The sequence below is a fragment of the Pinus tabuliformis genome, chromosome J (genome assembly GCF_031772625.1).
Source record: "Pinus tabuliformis cultivar Carrire ecotype Pingquan chromosome J, CPIR1, whole genome shotgun sequence".
In the NCBI taxonomy this organism is placed as follows: domain Eukaryota; kingdom Viridiplantae; phylum Streptophyta; class Pinopsida; order Pinales; family Pinaceae; genus Pinus; species Pinus tabuliformis.
In genome coordinates, this window is record NC_142295.1 from 758,095,607 (window position 1) to 758,115,362 (window position 19,756).

The 19,756-nt window shown below is 41.7% G+C and overlaps 1 pseudogene; it reads right to left on the bottom strand.

Annotated features, from left to right (window-relative positions):
* Positions 1-1,981: 1,981 nt before the first annotated feature.
* LOC149228935 (uncharacterized) lies at positions 1,982-19,435 on the bottom strand (annotated as a pseudogene).
* Between the last annotated feature and the right edge of the window lie 321 nt (positions 19,436-19,756).

A 19,756-nucleotide genomic window follows, 5' to 3' on the forward strand; every position in this document is an offset into this window, starting at 1 on the left:
TGGGTTTTGAACCCCAAAACATGCTGTGGGGGGATTCCATGCCCAACAATGAGTATTTATCTTTTCCAGGATGTCCAATACTAGTACCTCATTATTTACGACTCATGAGTAACCACATGAAAAAATGGGGTTTTGGAGACAATTGAATCTCCAAACCTTGGAACACCACCATTTTCTGAGGATCCAAGTCTCCCTGAGCAAGCAAGGAATTATAGCTTTTATTTAATGTGTAATCTACAATATACTCTCGAAATAAAAGGAACTTGATACTAATTGAGTTTCTAGTTCATACAAAAACTATTGGCAACACATTTTATAGAAATATTTATGTATCCTTGGAATGGGACATTATATCTTGCAGACCAAAGAAAATATGGCAATAAAAGCAAAAACCAAAATCATCTCCCTTTTTTTGACAGAAAGTTGGGTCATCAAACATTGCAACTCTCTAATGGATGGGCCTCTCAAGGAGACCATGGAACTTTTGACCAATCTATTTTGCATAGTTGTTTGGCAAAGTGAAAATCTCGGAAAATGTGTCCTGATATCTTTTCTAATTTCGTGAAAACCCATATATTAAAATTTATTTTTAAAGGTTTCTGGATTTTTTGTTGTAGGGTATATTTCTTTGAAACAATGAGTACATAACTGTACTGTGTTTTTTGTTGGGAAATTAAATTTAGGCATTTTAACTGAAGATAATTATTGATCTTTCAATTATTCTCTTCCTTAAGTGATGCAAAGTAAAATGAACAAGAGAAGTTATATTCCTGGCAATATGTGCATCTGACCAATTTGTGGGAATTTGGAAAAGTTTTTGTACCATATGTTGTGTCAAACACCATAACTTGTATCCCTATAAAATATGCTAAGGAAACTCCAACTTTTTATTGTTAAATTATTATTTAATTCTATATGAAATTAGTTTGACAGAGGAAACTTCATTGTGATGCTTCATGGAAATGGTCATAACTTTTCTTGTTAAAGTCATAGTTAATCTGCCTCTCTCTCTATCCATGTATGTGTGCATTCCTTCGAAGCATATGGATTTATTTAAACTTCTAAGTTTCAATGCCATAGGATTTTTACTTATATTTTGAGCCTTATTCTATTAATGATTCCACATCTTTGTTTCTTTTTCATGATTCTTGGATTCACACTTTCTGCTTGTGCTTATGTCTGTTTAGATTGCTTGGCATTAAAAAGCTGCAGTCCAATTTGACATTCAACTTTCTAGATGTGGTCTTTTTTATGTTACAAGTGGCACTGAAACCAGTTTCTTTGCAAATTAGATGTTAAATGAGACCCAAGCTATAATGTTACACGCTGATGTTAATTGAGATCCATACCAAGGACTTCTTTATCTCTTCATACTTCTGGTGGGACTTCTGAGGTGGGTACTCCTCCCATACCCTTGGCAAGCAGTCCAAACCATCACCAACCAATCCGTAAGTTACAAGCTTGTAAGGCATCCTTGTTCTGCCAATTATGGTTTTATTTCCATTGGCATGCTGAGGCTGTGTGACAAGAAAATATTATAATTTTATTTCTTATATTAGATGTTACTATGCCCCTGATTCCTAGCCTTCAGTAGCACATTGCCCTCTTTTCTACAACTTACCCAGCCCAAAGCAAACCCACTTTACCAATCAACATTGAGCTTGCATTTGATCCACCAATATCCATAATGTAATATTTTCTACTCAACAGATTACTGCCTCATACATTCCATGACCTAGGTTGTTTACACTATTTTTATTCAAAACACTAAAATCTAAGTAAACTAGAAATTTGTTAGTAAATCATTCTCTTAAATGCTCAACACTTCTGGTCCAGAAATGAAGCATAAAAAAGAATTTCAATAACCAACTAAGACATTAATCTTTGTAGATATTTTTATCAATCTATGCATTTAGCCCTTCAACTTCTTGATCTCCAAGCCCAAAGAAAATTGAATCTGGATGGGAGAAAGATATATTTGTCAAGCTAGTAAAGCACATACTATCCAACTTACTACAAGGTACATATTGATTCTCCAGTGCACCCCATGCAACGTGACTACCATGGATTTATTGGGTGATTTTCCCTTTGCTTTGATGGGAAAATCTCCACATACATCCGCACCAAGTTCCCCTTCAAGTCTATGTTCTTACCTAACATGTGAAAAAACTCTGAAGAGAAAGGGAGTGCCCCTGACAACATCTTACCAGTTAGATTAAGGTGGTACATGTGAGAACGATTACCTATAATGGAAGGAATACTGTCTCACAACCTGTTGTTATCCAAATTCAAAGAGATTAGATTCAAAAGTTTTCCATAAGCCACAGGTATTGAACCTGAGTCCCTAGAACTAGCAAGCCTAAGCTCCTAAGATTTCTGAGATTTCCAAGTTCAATAGGAAATGGAGAAAACATTGGATTCTTATCTATTATGAAGTACTGGAGGCTCTGTAAACTTCCCAACGAAGGAGGGAATCTTCCCTTTAATCTTATTGTTGCTGAGAGCTATGAACTCCAAGTTTTTCAGGTTCACAAGAGTTGCAGGAATGTGGCCTGTGAGGGAATTAGAGCTCAAATCCAACTTCTGCAATGTCCTCGAATTTCTAAGGGATTCTAAAATGGGTCCTCTAATATTATTGTAACTTAAATCAAGTCGCAACAAGTTGCTTAAAATCCCCATTCCTTGAGGGATTTGTCCCTTGAAATAATTATAACTCAAATCTAAAATTAAATGCATGAGACTATTTAGCCTCCCCAAATATGGTAGGATGTTCCCATGAAGATTGTTCTAAGAGTGTCAACACTTGTAATCCCCTCAAGCTACCAAAATCCCTAGTAATTTCACTAGTCAGACCCTTGTTAGCACGCAGGCTCAACTACTCCAAATTGGGGGCCAACTTACGAAAACCCAAAGGAATTGTGATGTTCTCATGCATGAAACACTGGAGCATAAAGAGTGCCTGCAAATATGAGAGCTTGAAAATTGAAATTGGAAACAAAGTATTTTTCTTGCATGAAGGATTAGGTTTGTACCCAAAATTAAGCCTGGAAACATGCAAGAAATTGTCGTTCCCTTGTTTGCACTCCAAGCCCTGCCATGTTCCTTGTACACAGGGACATGATAGGTTTTTCTCCATTTTCATCTGTAGACATAGATTCCATTACTTCAAATAGAGCTTATGTTTCCTTAGGATTCATTTTGGCATTGGAGACCTGTTAATCTGCCTGGCCTCCATGATTTTTATGATGTGTTGCTCCATGAATTCTTACTAGTAATAACAAAAACATGCTCACAATGTATTTAGAAGGATACATTGAATGTGCCAGAGAAAATACATATACCAATATGAGAAACAAATCTAGTGCCTATAACATGTCGTGTGGATTGGGATGTTAGAAAGCGTTGGATAAATGTTTACATCTTGTGAGGAGGTGATAGAGAATCCCAATGATATTTGGAGGGAGACTTCAAAACTACTCAGTGTGTATCTTCCTACAGTGCAAGGGTTGTCTTTGGTAGTTGCAAGATCAATGATGTTGTTAGAGCCTAGATTGACCTCAGGCTGAAGGAAGGCAATCCTAGGATAAACACAAACCAAGCTTAACTTGGTAGCTAGTCCTACCAGGTCGGGAGAGGGCTCTCTCCTTATCAATATCAGTTGAGATGACTCAATCAAATATGGATTTTAGGCTAGGTATAGTAGCACTATGGTTTTTTGGTTGATTTTAAAGGTTTTGTTGCTGGATCAAATGGAACAGGCAGTTTTGGGTTCAAGAAATCAAGTCAGAATTGCAGGGTGTTCTATGGGGCAAGGTAGGTAGGTGTTTTGGCACTTGGAATTGAGTGAGATGGTAGGTCTAAGATTGGTGAGGGGCTGAGGAGGGCATGCAAAGATCATGAGTCCTCCTCAAACAACTGAAAACATAAAAAACTAAACATATTCCCAAGGCAGAGTACTGTTACCATTGTATTCTACCTATCTATCTTGATTTCATTTAGTTTAGAAGAATGAATTTGATTTTAGAACACATAAAACCTGACAAAAACTAATGACAGAAGGAGAAATAATGCTAAAACATATTACCACAAGAATCCCCCAAAAACAGATGCAAATCCTGGTTTATTTCCTTTCCATGAAAGAAAAAGTCAACATGTAGAAAAACTAGGCAAAATTTTGATTTTTGAGCAAAACTGGCAAAATTTATCCTATGCACAGCGCCACTATTCCTATGCGCAGTGCCGCTTCAGACCTAGTTTTGGAGGCCTTCCCCTTCACAAAATTCAGCCCAAGATAGCTCGTTGGAAAGTTCTTATTGTCTAGTTTCTGGAACATCTTGAATGTTTTCATTTTGAGGTCATTTTCCTCCTCAAAAGTCGAATCTCCCAAGACTGCTTCCTGTGTGTCCAAAAGAGGCAGAGAGTGAATTTTTTGATGGTTTTTTGACCTTTAGGTGACCAAGATTTGATCCAAAATTGCTGAAACTTTCAAGGATTGATGTTCTCATCATTTTGAATCTAAATATGCAAGACATTATTTCAAAAAGTGTCTCTATCAAAAACTCAGTGCCACCTATGCCAAATTCCAGTGTTGCAAAATTTATCCTATGCACAGTGCCACTGTCCTATGCGTAGCACCGCTTCAGACCCAATTTTGGAGGCCTTCCCTATGTCAAAATTGGGCATGTAATAGCGTGTTAGAAATCTTATCGAGTCTAGTTTTCAGAACATCTTGAATTTTCCAATTTTGAGTTCATTTGCATTGTCAAAAATCCAATCTCCCAAGACTGGTAAAAATGTGCAGAATGAGGCTGCCAAAATATAAAGTGTTGTTGCAGTCAACTTTTGAAGGTCTTCCTTAACTCCAAATTGAGCTCATGATAGCTCATTGGAAAGATATTTGTATCTAGTTATCATTTGAATCATCAAAAAAGTAATTTGGACATTTCATCTAGGAGAAATATTGATTTTCCCAAGGTCACTCCAGAAGTGCATCAACTCTCCTGAGGCAACTGTATTTTTAACTTTTCTCTAAAACCATGACACCTATGTAAAAGGTGAAGGAGGTTTTTCTTCCTTGGCCTATTTTGGACAAAAACATTGCTCATGTTTTCCAAATTCATTTTTTCTTTCTCAAAAACAAAAACCCTAGGAGAGGGAAATGAGTCTTACCTGAGCACAACTGAAGCACAAACAAGGTGTAAAATGACTCATTGGAACCTGAAATGATGATGACAAATTTTTGAATGATGGTACACTCAACCGAATGGTGACATGGACCGACACTTGGAAAAATTTGAAAGGAGTGAAAAGAACTCCTAGACCTAATACCTAGTGACCAAATTTTACTTGAAGACTCACTGAAATGACAAAATTTGACTTTGACACCCTAAGACCACTTTGTAAGAGTATGTTTGATCACTGGTGGAAGGCTTCAAATACTGACACTAACAGACGATTTAATCAAATAAAATAAAAAATCATATCTTTTCATATTCTACCAACTTTTCTACTATTGAATATTTTATCATATTTTCTGCATATTTAGTTCCTTCCGCAGGCACGACAGGGACTATAGTAATCGAAAATGTGCTTTTAACATTAGTTTTTGTGGGTTAAGGCTGGTTAATATAACGAATAATGAAATTTTTAAATATTGTAGTGTATTTTGATAATGCAGTCCATTTGGTCATCTTATTTGGCCTCTTCCTGAGGCGAGGAGGCTATACCCATATGTTATATTGATATGTTCACTCTGTTTCACTAGCATTTTGAAAGAGATAAAATAATATTAGCATCAGTTCAAGACATAGTTCAAGACATTAAATGCTAAGCTTTTCTTGGGAGATATTATTGCTAAGTGAGAAAACTTCAATATGTTATTTCTGCCATCTGTGAATGCAATGCTTGTTGTTGCAGTGTGTCGTGGCCAGGGTAGGCAGGTGGCAGTGGGCTAGAAATACCTGATAGCTAGTAGTGGTGGGCTAGACACACCTAATACCTAATGCTCCCATTACTATGGTTGTTGGCGCATTCACTGGTTCTGCATTTCTTGGAACTTACATTCGATCTAAATCTTAAACTGAAACTAAAACTGGAACTTACACTCCTTTTAAATCTTGAACTGAAACTACAACCACAGTTGTTGAAGCCTCTTTTCACTAATTTTTTCATCTGCAGTTGGTCTCGTACCGTGATTTCCAGAGCTAGTAGGTAGTCTCATACCGTGATTTCCAGAGCCAACAGTTGGTCTCGTATCGTGATTTCCATGGCTATCTATGTGGAATTCCCTGTGGTGACTAGAAGGCAGAGTGTATTAGGTGAAATAACTATTTCATCAACAGTTAGTCTTATACCATGATTTCCAGATCCAACATTTGGTCTCGTACCATGATTTCTAGAGCTATCTATGTGGGTTTCCCTGTGGTGACTGGCAGGCAGAGTGTATCAGGTGACTGGCAGGTATAGTGTATCGAGCCCAGCTTAGTAGAGTAACCAAGCCCATCTAAGTAACAAGTAGAGTAGTATCCAAGCCTAACCAAGCCCTCCTCGGGCCCGTTATCTAGTAATAACAATCAATCTATCGAGTTACTCTCACTGTTGGCCCCCCTGTTTATTTGCTAGAAGATTTTCAGCCTGAATTCTTTATATAAGAAGAATTGGTCGAGGCCTTCTTGGGGGACTTCCATTTTTGGCCGCCTCCTGTTGCACTAGAGTGGGTAGAGAAACAATGACCCATGTTCAAATCCAGGGGTTTCCAAGAATCGACTAGCAACTTAAGCTCGAGAGGCGAGGAAGAAGATAAGCATGCTAGCTTGAGGGATGAGTCACAGGTTCGAATCATAGTGAAGAAGAAGCAAAAGCATACAAAAAGAATGGTAGCAACGAAGCTTCTAGAGCGTTAGATGTAAGTGACAACTCTGCAGAGAAGAAGAAAAGAAGCACCAAACCACATTCACATTCTCAGTTTCAGCGTCAGCTACAACATTAGTCACAAATTCTACAACCCATCATGGGAAAACAAGTGAATTATTTTTTATTGACCTATATTTGAAATTTCTATTCTATCTAATTACGAGATATAGCAAAGGAGAAGGCAATCAAGGGTGAGGTACACCTGCATTATTTATACGATTTTGGGGCTATGGATTTTGTATTGTAAATACTATAATAACACAATGATCTGGTTTTCTGGGTGTTTAGCACTAATGCTAAATCCTATCCCTTATGCCCTTCCCAACAAGCCTGTAAATTATGATCATCCCTTACACCCTAACCCTCAGAAGAAATGATATGCCCGAATTCTACCACCCGAATGAAGCAGAGACGAGCACAACTTTTTGTAACTGAGAGAAAATTACTTGAGGGATCCCAATTTTTTTAGAAAACAACTGATGCCCAATGCAAGAGGAAAACTTTAATCAAGCACCAGGGCGGAAAACCAACAGAGCCCCTTATTTCTCCTCTCATATATTGTTCTAGCAATTGTTTGAACGACCTCTACCTTTCTCCTCTCATATATCATTCCAGCAATTGTTCGAATGAAATCTATCTATGTTCTTCCAAATCTATTTCATATTCTTCACATAAACAGCCAATAGGTATCACCGTGTCAAATAGTGATATATATGCATGTCGATGCTCATAACTGATAGATACATGGTCATAACATGGGCCAACTTTTACATTTTAATTCATGTTTAATTAAATTAATATATTTCCTTTAATTACTTCTTAATTGTGACAATTACCTAGCCATGCACTCTGCCAGATATTAGATTTCAGATGCATTACAGGGTCTCGTCACCACATGAGTAAGTTTATACATTCAGCTTTAACAACTCTGGATAGTTTGGCCATGGGATAATAGAAGAAGACAGAGTGCAATAAATGTCATGGTAACAAAGTCTGTTGTAGTTTATACATTGGGCTCTGTTGACGGGTTGGAATTTTCTTCCAACAGCAAAGGGGATCTCCCCAGTGTAGGTTCCCAACTAGAGCCTACAACGTTTTCTTTAGGGATCCCTTTCGGTATGTAGGACCGACTGCCATTCATGTGTGTTGCGATTGCTTTGAATGGAGGTTGGATGTGAGCTAAATTGAAAGCATGGACTTCAATAAACAAAAGGAAATAATTGATAAATATCTTATAACATGCATACCATGAATAGCCAGACTATTAACAACATAAACCTTATGTAAAGTAACTGTTAGCGAGCTTCAAATAAGACTCATGTTTTACAATATAAAGTGCTTAACAATTGTAAAATAGTTCACAATAATAAAACACATATGAGCATAAATAAACGTACAATCAAGATAGATTATACCAATACCAACGAAACAATTCATCAGCACGAGCATAGAGTTAGGGAATTAAATACCATCCATGCAGAGCAACACAAAGTTTGTAGTATGAGACAACATATGACAAGATCGCACATACAAGGACTCTCAGAAACATCTTATCCATACTCATGGCATTACGACATAAAAGATTTGATGAATCCAATAGTGGAATATTACAATCACTCCTTGCATCAATTAGAAGAGCATAAGTTCTCTTAAGAAATATTATATCTCCAAAAATGTCCTCAGCAAATGCTCTTCACAAATGTGTCATGAGGGTGTATTTATAGAGTGAGGGTGACTCATGGCCTACCCTTGACTCTTGAACTTGCTCATGACTCTTCATCTACCCGATGACCCTTGGTCTCCCTCATGACCTTTTATAGTCCATAATGTCTTATTCTACCAAAGTACATACATCACAAAAATAAGCTATCAACCTAATTAATCAATTTAACAATAGCAAGTTCTAGGATGTCCAGATTGAGTTGTTCTATCAAATAGGTGCATCATAGGTTGTGTTCTGCTACAATGGGAGTGATATCTGGCTAATCTTCATCATGTTTGTGCATGCACTCGAGTGCGTCTCAGATGAGGGTGGTCCATTTGGCATTCACCTGGTTATTCAAGATCACCAGTTTGGTGTAAATCCTTACTAGTTCTACCACATAACGTGTGATATCTTCTTTGGTGACTGGCATGTCCTCTGCACAGGCTGCTTGTTTATATGTGTCCACAAAAACCTGTCCTTCCTTTGAGATATCCTCCTATCTCCTCACTTGCCCGACTTCTCCAATAGAAGGGACACCATGAAGTTGGATCATAGATTCTAGGTCACTGAAAAAATGCCTGTATGAAGCTAATACCCTGTCCACATCTTTTATCAATTCATATTTCGATTGAATCTTGATGCGGAGTTTAACCATGGAATTCTACATGGTGTTCCAATCTTTCATAGGGACCACCATTTGTGCTTCTGGGTACCTAACGGACCATTCATGTATTTTATCTAGAGAAATCACAGCTTCTTTTAGCATTGCGACTCTTTCCTTTGTGTGAGATTGTATTGCCAAGATTGCGGCCACTGTGTGATGCAATTTAGAAATCTCTTCATAGACCATCACCATGGCTTCCCCAAGGGTCAGAACCTCTGCCTCGATCCCTGCCTAAAATTTTGTTTTGCTTGAGTGAACTAAACAGAGAGCTGCATTCTGTTCCTCAACTCTCTTTTTCTCTTGCTCTCTAGTTGTGACCCTTTGTTCAAATGTGTAAAGCCTATTTTGAAGGTCTATGATCTACTTGCTCATTCGGGCCACATTGTGTTCCGTGGCGGAAACCAAATTTGTCCCGGTTGAGGTGATCATTTCCGAGTTTGTTGTGATGTTGGGCACATTCTCCTTGGCCGTGGTGACTGATAAGTGCTTAGCTAGGTTCTTGCACAATAATTTTTCCTTTGTTGCACAATTTTGAGGCTGACTTTATTGAAGGTGAGCCTTGTGAGATCTAGGACCTCCTCTTCTTGTCCTTCTGAGAAACCTAGTTCTTGCAAGGGAAGGTGCCCACCAGTGAGGGGAGTAGAAGGAGGCACATCTAATGGGGGCAGCTTACTTTGCTCTATATCTAGCTCAACTGTTTTGCTAGTCTCTCCTTGCTCGATTCCCCCAGTTTCCTTTTCTTTTATCTTCCTTAGCTCTTCCTCTTTTTGCTTCCTTTCTTGATCTGCGAGCACTTGTTACCTCTTTAGCTCATCCTCCATATTTTTCAACTACTGCTCTAATCTCCTTTTCTCCTTTTCTTCCCTAGCTTTGCACTCCTCCTCCTATTTTCTCTTCTTTGCTTCTTCCTACGTCGTGTGCTCCTCCTCCTGTTTTCTCTTCTCTGCTTCTTCTTGTGCCCTTCTTTCCTCCTGCAGCTTTTCCTGTAGCTATTTCTCCTTTTTCTGCTCTTCTTGTCGCCTCCTCTTCTCAAGCTGGCCTTGGTCACTAGAATCTTGAGACTATTTGATCTCTTGCTCTCTTCTTCTCTTAAGCTCCTATTTTTTTCTTACCAGGGTGGAATTTCTTTGTTCCAGAGTTTCATTGATGTCTTCCTCTTCGGGGTCGCTCAAAATATCTTCAACCTCTTTCCCCTTTTGCTTGTTGGATCCCCTGGTGCCACTCTGTGTCTCCTGCTATTTTTTCTTGATGGTGGAGGCTCTTTCTTTAAGATTAACATTTTCCTGGGAATCCTCGAGGAGCTCCTCATCCCTAACTTGCTGCTGACTCGAACTAAGTTCCCTCATGGATTTATACCATTTCTTCACCTCGTCTTCATGATCTTGTCTAGTGTGCGAATATGAACAGCTGAATTTTTCTTTCTTGCACTGGGTGGCCACAACTCTCTCGGGATTGTATGTCTGATAGTTGAGACTTACGAAATGGCTTCCCTTTAATGCTTCAACATTTCCTTCCGCTTGTTTGAAGTTTTCCACTACATATGTGTCGATGGTGGGAGGGAAGGCAGGCCATGGTTTCTTCTTTCCTTTATTCAATAATTTTGAAAAGCTCTGTGTCATTTGGTAGTAGACTTCTCGTGGGAGTGTCCTATCCATGATGAACCTAGGTAGGGAATGGGGGGCCTTATGGGTACTAAACACTCTGATGAACGTTCCCTCTTGGATGGGAAACGAATGTGCTACCTTGATCACTGTCTCCATAGACCTCTTTTATATGCATGGTGGTTCCTCACCAAATAGCAGATGGTATAGTGGGGCAATAAAAGATTATGAAATAACATATAATATACCTTTGTAAGTCGCGTCCCATAAAACCTTGTAGTGCTGGTGCACAAGGTTAGCCGCTAATGTATCCCAATTATAGCTCGAGCCCTCAAATTGGCATCTTGCGTAGACAGTGTCTAGGAGGTACGAAGCCATGTAGAATTTTGGAGGATGCTCTGGCTGTGGGTGCTTGGCTGCAACTATGTTTTTTTTCAAAGATGATGACAGGATGCTTACCCAATTGAAAATAGTTCCCTGAGTGGCGACAGCTTGCATGAGAGGTACCCAGGTGCCATAGAATATGTTGTAGTCTTCCTTGCCATAAAAGCGGCACATCATAGTGGAAATGATCCAGGTGGATGTTAGTGGCCACCCACCTATCCCATTTGGACCCCCACAACTGTCTCTTTCAGTTTTTCAGTTCCTTAATTATAGCATAGTTTACTATTTTTAGAAATTTTCGGGTCCTAAACTTCCGGAGCCGTTTTGAGGCCCTAAACGATGTTTTTTGGGAAATCCACCGCTAGCGATTTTTCTAATAAAAATCGTCTTTTTCGTCGTAGTCCTCGGAGAGATCTTTCCAACGGGTTATCATGCGCGTCAAACAGAGATAGTACGACCAATTCGCGACCCCGGGAAGTTGATGTACCAACTTACCCAAAAACGGGGCCCACAATTTGGCGTTTCATCTTCTAGGGTTAGGTTTTGGAATGTGAAGGGTTTTCCATTGTTTCTCAACAATAAATAGGCCCTCGAGCCTCATTGTAACACAGTTCGAAACAGTTTAGAGGCATGTAGCCGACACATCTCTTCTCAGAGATAAGCTACCATCGCCCTAGCTGGGTTATTTCTATTTGTAAGCATATTTCAGTATTCTCCATTAATGAAATGAAGTATTATTTCCGCTGCATCTTTGTGTATATGGTTATCTCTGTAATTTGTTGCGTTCCTGTTTAAATCCGGATCAGTGGTATTAGAGCGGTCTGCTTTTTCTCTGTTTTTCTTTGCATGTCCCCAACAAGGTCAGGATATAAGGAGTTAGGGCTTGAATTGGTCGAAACTTTGCAAGACCAGCCTCGCAAATCTCGACGACCTCCCATGGCGGATGAGAAGAAAGACGAGGGGGCAGGAGATCCTATCAGAATATTGCTCGAAGAAGCCCTCGAGCGACAAAGGAACGCGATGATGGAAAGATTTGCCCAAATCCTTCAGCGGCTACCTAGAGGTGACACATCGGCTTCCAACAGTTACTCTGGAAATGCCACACCGTTTAAGGTACAAGTAAATTTTGAAATCCCCATCTTCGAGGGTCAAATAGATGCAGATGCCGTAGATAAATGGTTAAATATGCTCGATGGGTATTTTTCTGTTCATGAATTTTCAAGTCGGGAAAAGATCATTTTCGCTCTTCTCAAAGCAGCCCCCCACGTCAAGGACTGGTGGGAAACCTACTGCGAACAGAAGGATGAAAGTACAGGCTCACTGTTTTCAGCCGCACCCACTTGGAATGACTTCCGGGATGCAATCAAGGAGCAGTACTACCCTGTCAAAAGCTATGAGGACAAATACATCAAATGGAGCACACTGCGGCAGGGACGAGACCATGATGTGTCTGAGTTCACAAACATTTTTCATACCCTTCGCACACAATTGGGTATCAAAGATTCTGAGCTGCTTCTGGTACTCAAATACCGCGGCTGCCTACACAGATACATCCAGGAAGAGATGGAGTTCTTGAACATCTCCTCACTCGGCACAGCATACCGATACGCTGTCAAAATCGAGCAAAAGTTCAAACAGAAGAAGCGAGACTTTGGATCTGCAAATCCAAAGCCCAAAGCACAAAGCCAAGGCGGGGTGACCCAAGACAACTCGTCAGAAAAGAACAACACCACGAAGCCAAAGAAGGACACAGGAAAGTGGTGTGAGTTCCACAAGAGTCCCACTCATAACACAAGTGAGTGTCGGACCAAGCAGTCGCTGGTGGCCGAGTTGAAGGCTTCCGAATCAGATGCATGTTCTGACTCTGAGTCAGAACCCGACAAGGGGAATGACAAAGGGAAGCAGATCATTGATGCGGATCCCAGCGCCACTGTTGCTACTGCCAAGATCCAGAAAAATGAGCCCGAAGATCCAGAGGAGGGGGAACGTCTTTTCCACTCACAGATGTGGGTGAAGGGTTCGCCGCTGCAATTCATTGTCGACAGTGGTAGCCAAAAGAACCTCATTTCAGCAGAGGTCGTGAAGCGGTTGGGCCTACCAACTACACCACACCCACAGCCGTACAGTATCGATTGGCTTCACGAAGGACGAGATCTCAAAGTTCGCCAGCAGTGCCACCTTCCCTATAGCATCAAGCCCTTCATAGACGAGGTGTTGTGTGATGTTACACCTCTGGATGTTTGTGATGTACTATTAGGCCAGCCATACTTGTGGAGGCAACATGCTGTGTATGAGTCAAGGCCTCGTGCTGTCATCATTTCTTTGGATAATTCATTATACAGGATACCGGAGGTAGCCCCACCTACCGCCACCTCTTTGATTACTGCTAAGAAAGGCAGCAAGCTCATCTCACAGACTAGGAAATTTATTTTTTGTCTGGTTCGCTCCCAAAGTAAGGGGAAGATCACTACTACATCCATGACCCTAGCGAAGGGTTCCTCCACACAACAGCAGCAACAGAGGGATACAGTCGTGACAGAACATAGGAACAACTTCTCCTTACCCGGTGGGGTACCACACAAGTTTCAGGTGGACGACAAAGTTTGGTTACATTTGCAGAGGGAGCGCCTTACCAGAACCCATCAGAAACTCAGACCACTTCGACATGGTCCTTACACCAGTAACAAGGCTACGGGAAACAATGCTTTGAAGCACAACATTCCTCCATTCCTTCACTTGCATCGAGTGTTCAATGTGGACCGTCGCCGACCATGCTCCCCACCATTTTTGGACACATAAGAGATTGCAGAAGCTTCCTCATCTCAGGGAGGAACTCAACGCAATGGGGACCATTGCTTCCTAAGGGGGGAGGAATGATCCAGGTGGATGTTGTTGGCCACCCACCTATCCCATTTGGACCCCCACAACTGTCTCTTTCAGTTTTTCAGTTCCTTAATTATAGCATAGTTTACTATTTTTAGCAATTTTTCGAGTCCTAAACTTCCGGAGCCGTTTTGAGGCCCTAAACGACGTTTTTTGGGAAATCCACCGCTAGCGATTTTTCTGATAAAAATAATCTTTTCCGTCATAGTCCTCAGAGAGATCTTTCCAACGGGCTATCATGCGCGTCAAACAGAGATAGTACGACCAATTCGCGACCCCGAGAAGTTGATGTACCAACTTACCCAAAAACGGGGCCCACAATTTGGCGTTTCATCTTCTAGGGTTAGGTTTTGGAATGTGAAGGGTTTTCCATTGTTTCTCGACAATAAATAGGCCCTCGAGCCTCATTGTAACACAGTTCGAAACAGTTCAGAGGCATGTAGCCGACACATCTCTTCTCAGAGATAAGCTACCATCGCCCTAGCTGGGTTATTTCTATTTGTAAGCATATTTCAGTATTCTCCATTAATGAAATGAAGTATTATTTCCGCTGCATCTTTGTGTATATGGTTATCTCTGTAATTTGTTGCGTTCCTGTTTAAATCCGGATCAGGAAATTAGTTGAAAAACCTTCCATTACCCCTCTATCTTGTATGTCTGATCTGATCTAACCCATTCCCTCAGGATATCTTTAACTGGGATTACAAAACCTGAGAGCCACTTGGTATTAAAGGTCTCCTGTTTCTCTAGGAATCTATAGTAAGAAGCAATGTCTGCATGGGAGATCGTAGCCAAGGATGCTCCGGTGTGGTCTCTGATTGTCCATGAATCCGTATCTGTCTTCTGCAGGATCCAATCAATAGTCTTTGTGCATGGCAATATCGGTGGGTATGATGCTATCTGGTGTAGTCTCGACCTTTTGACATTTAAGTATATTGGGAAATCCTCTTGGCTTTTCGGTATTTCTGGCTCTGAGAATTCATCGTAGATTTCATGCCATGAGAGTTTTGTGGTTTTGTTAATGTTGCAAGATGTATCCCCCTAGATGGTGTTTCCTCGTCTTGGTATATCTCCCATGATCTGCTTCCTGAACCCCTATGAGCGACCTTAGTAGTTGGGGGAGCCATCTTGTCTTCGAAGGAGGAGATGGACATGCACTTGAGGTCCACATCACTTGTCATGTCGAAAATACAATCCCATGATGAGAGAGACAACATGAAAATCAAGTAAAAATTCCCTAAATGAAATCAACTTTAAAAGATGGCAAGAGGGTTTTCTAGCAGGTCCCAAAGGGAGCTAGGTCACATGGTCGCGAGGCAAAGAGTGCGACTTAGCATAAGATTCGCAGGTCGCACGGCCGCTAGGTCGCATGGTCGCGTAGTCACCAGGTTTCACAGTTGCTAGGTTGTAGGGGTTGCACAGTAGCTAGGTCGAGGGAAAAGTGGTATCACGGCCATTGGCCATGTGACCTAAGTTTTGGGTGGGCCAAGGAGGAATATTTGAGGCTTTGGGGAGGTCTGGACTTCTTCTGGGCAAGATGGTCAGGCCTACTGGAAAAAATAGGGATGATCAGGGTCGAAGAATCGTACTGAGGGGGTTAAGAAAGGTTGAATAAGGCCAGGGAAATTGTGTCTGAGGTCTTAGGTAAAAAAACTAAGAAAAAGGGGATAAAAAATCCCTCTCTAGTGGAAGGTGGAAGATCGAGAAGGCACGTAATGACACATGGTTAAAACACAACATTACCAGGAAGGTGAAAGGTCGCCTACCTAGAGAAATCGTGTGTGCACCCAAGTCACAAGCTTCTTTGTCTTGCGTGTGACCAAGGGAGCCATTACAATGAATGGAGAGACCTCCATATTTATATTTTTGACCACACGTGTGAAGGTCACATGGGTCTAAAGTGCAACCTTGTGACCTTGCAACCTAGTGGTCATGAGGTCGCAAGGGTCTTAAGGTCGCATCGAGGGTCAAGTGCAGCCTATGCGACATTGCGACCTGGTTGTCACTAGTTCACAAGGGTCACATGGTCACGTCAAGGGGTAAGTGCACCCTATGTGACCTTTGCGACTTATCAACTTGTGGGTCACAACAATCGCAACTTTTTGACATAGTCGCATTCTGAAGCTGCGACTGACTTACTTAAACAAGATCTTGCGACTTAGCTTCACTTAGCTGGAAAAATAAGGTTTTTAGGGGGTTATTATGGTCTAGAAAAATTTTGAGCAAATCTCAAAGGTGTAGGAAGTCTTGCACGATACAGGGGCTCCAAAAATTTTAAGGATTTTGGAATTTTTGGAGGGGTTGTTGCAGCAACTACAACAATTTGTAATCCATTGGGAGAACTCCAGGATCTCTAACGTATTTTGGCCTAGCTTAAGTGGACCTAAATAAGTGTTTATTTTATGGAGTTTTGGGTCCTGCTGATGGTACTTGAGCCTCTCCCTAGAACCGGTTGGCTATCCTAATCTGCGAAAACTGGCCTTTATCCCACAAGGTAGGGTGCTACCTCCTACTATCCTAGGAAGGAAGAGGGAAACTAAAGTTATGATATGAGCTTAAAGTATTTTTTATGGTGGAGTGGTCATGGTACTCTAGTGTTGCTCCACTACCACCAAGCTTGGTCAGTAACTCGGCGAAGTCACTACCTAGAAATCGCGAACGTTGCTCCACTGCCACTGAGCTTGGTCAGTACCCAGGCGAAGCCGTTGCCTTACCTCTTTGCACAGGAATCCTTTCTCAGTCCTTTAGCCCTTATTATGAGTATTTGAATGTGCTAATTATCACTTATTGTCTATGCTTATGTGCACTTATTTGATGGTGGATTAAAGCATGGGTGGACGAGGGATCTCGTCTTATTTGACTTACAAAGAGGTTTTTTCTGGTTTTTCAGAGACCTTATTATTTTCCCGAAATGTATATATGCTTAAAAGGTTTCTTTAGTCCCCCCTTTATTCCTAGAACCACAAGTGATCTAGAACAATTCAAACTCATCGGCCAAACAAGCAGTTGGGATAAACTGACGCAAGTAGGAAAGGAGGCCATGTGTGCCATTGACTTCCCCACTACTGTTGGTCATGCACACTATATCTTGGCCATGGCTTAAGGTTCAGTCAAAAAACAGTTCCGTAGAGCATTGTTGGATTGAGGGGGCCTGACCCACGTTCAACATTAGTTAGCCAAAAAAATCCCTACACTACTGCCCCCTTCGGCAGCAGCCCGCAGAGCATGGAATGAAGTCTCACTCGAAGCAATATGGGGGGTTGCTAGAACCAAGTTTCTGCACCCTTGAGATGGTTGTGATGTCAGTTTATTCCAGCTATACCTGCCTTTGAACAGGTTGCTTAGCCCTCTGTTCAAACCTTCGGTACCTTCGTGAAAGGGTACAATTGGTTTTCGCGCAGCCCTAACCTGCGGCTCAGGGAATTTCGCACTGCTAGGGCAATGAACTACGATATCTCCCAAACTAGGCTAAGTGTCTTACTTATCTTATTAACCGATCTTAGTTAGCGTCATGTAAACAGATGTTCTTACTTATGTTCACTTAACCAACACATTTATATACATTCGTGCATCATATAAGTATTACAATTGAAATTCACACTCGACATAACAAGATGCATAAACAGGAAATAAAGACACATAAATTGTGGAATGCTTCTCTTTATTGATAATTCTCGACAATTTCAAACTTGACCCACCCTACACACTTAGCTTCAGGGGTCCACGCACTCAGCTACAGAGTCTCTACCTACGCTAAGACTTAGACTTCTTGCTCTAAGCTATGACTCTCTTCCTCTTCATTGTTTTTCTATCTACTTAGAGCTTAGCTCTTTTTATACAATCCCATGGTCCGCGGACCATGGGTAGATATTTTACAACCAACATTACATTTCCAAAATAAGGGCGGACAACCCTATGACTCTTTAACATCTACGCACTCCGCGACCACAAAATGTGGAGTATTTACACTTGGATTACAAAATTTGACCAAAATATGGGCTTTTAGCCCCAAAACGACTCTTGGGGGATCCCACGCCCAACAACTCCACAACAAAAACATCATGAATCACCCTCGAGTCACTTTGCAGGTGTAGAGATCTTAGCACGAAGACCTCCCATCTCTGTTTGGAAGACCGCAACCTCGGTAGCACACTGAGCGGCCACCTGTTGGACTTCTTCCACTCTCTGCTCGGTGACTGCCGTTGAACTGCTACCCTAAATATTTTGCTGAGTTTCCTGTAGTGTCGCGAGCTTTCCTTCAATGGAAGCTATGATCGTACATTCCTCATCTATCCATGGTTGTAGGCACGCTTTTAGGACAACTTCTTTGTGCCGAGTAGCATCCACCTGTTCCTTAAGTGCCTTTGCCTCCTACATCTGTGCGAGCCTCTATGTGAGGGCGACCCTCTGCGCAATCCCTTTGACCTCACCATACCTTTGTTGTAGCTCACACACCTCTGTCTCCAGGCACTCTACATTCGAGTCCTCCTGCAGGGTGGTTAAGGCCTTGAAGGGTTGTTCAAAGACTCGTGTGTAGTCTACTACTGTACTGTCGACCACCGTTATTATTGTTGTAACAGTAGTGGCATGTTGTTCTCTAACTTTCAGCGGAGTTGAAGGCTGATCCCTCAACTGCAATTCTGCGATCTGCAGGTTCAGATCCAGCTGAATCCTGGCCATCTTTGTCAGCGTCACGCACCCCTGTAGCTAACTTATGGATGCACACCTCAACCGGTTCTTCTGAATGAATGTCCAACTCTAGGACCATTCGGCAGGCCTCCTCCACTACCTGCATGATTTTCTTATTCTATTCCACTGCCTCGTTGTGCTGTAGGCCCAATTGCTCGATATTGATGCGTGAGCCTGTTCCACTACCTCGTTGTGCTGCAGGCTCAACTTCTCAATATTAATGCGCTTCTCAATCATCACCTGTAGAGCGTGACTCTCTCGGGCCCTAAGATCCACGGTGACTCCATCCTACAAGAGGTGGAGTGTCCCTCGAGGGAGCGCGGCCATATTCAAGCCCACCCCTTTCAGGCTACTAACCATGGTCCTGTCAGCCTCATTTTTTGTAGTAAGTGCTCCATCTAGTAGCACTATCACATTGGTCACCCTTGTGCGCAACATCTCCACGGCAGCTGAAATGCCGACCACGAGGCTGGTGGACACTGTTCCAGCCTGTGGAGTGCGAGCCTGCAACTCCTCCAGCTCTGTTCGGAGAGCCCCTAATACCAATTGCTGATGTTCTCCGAACTGTTGAAAAGCCTCTATGGTGACATCCCTCATCGTTTCTCCAATATTGTGCAAATCCCCCTTAGTGAGGGTGATTGGGTCGAAGGTTGTCTTTGACGCCTTGGTTTTCTTTCGTGTCACTGCCTTCTCTTGCAGTCACTGACGCTTAAGTTATGTGGATGTCAAGTGTGGGTCCATGCCACCTTGTTTTGTTGGCTCCTCTGTTTTTGCTTCAGTCCAAGGTGAAGGTGACTTCTGTCCTTTGTGCTCTTCTCCTCCTGTCTTCTGTTGTTCGACCAATTTCGTGGCGTTGCGCACTGCCTAGGTCTTAGCCTCTGCTTCCTCTTTCTTTCACTTCTCAGATAGCTGCACCAT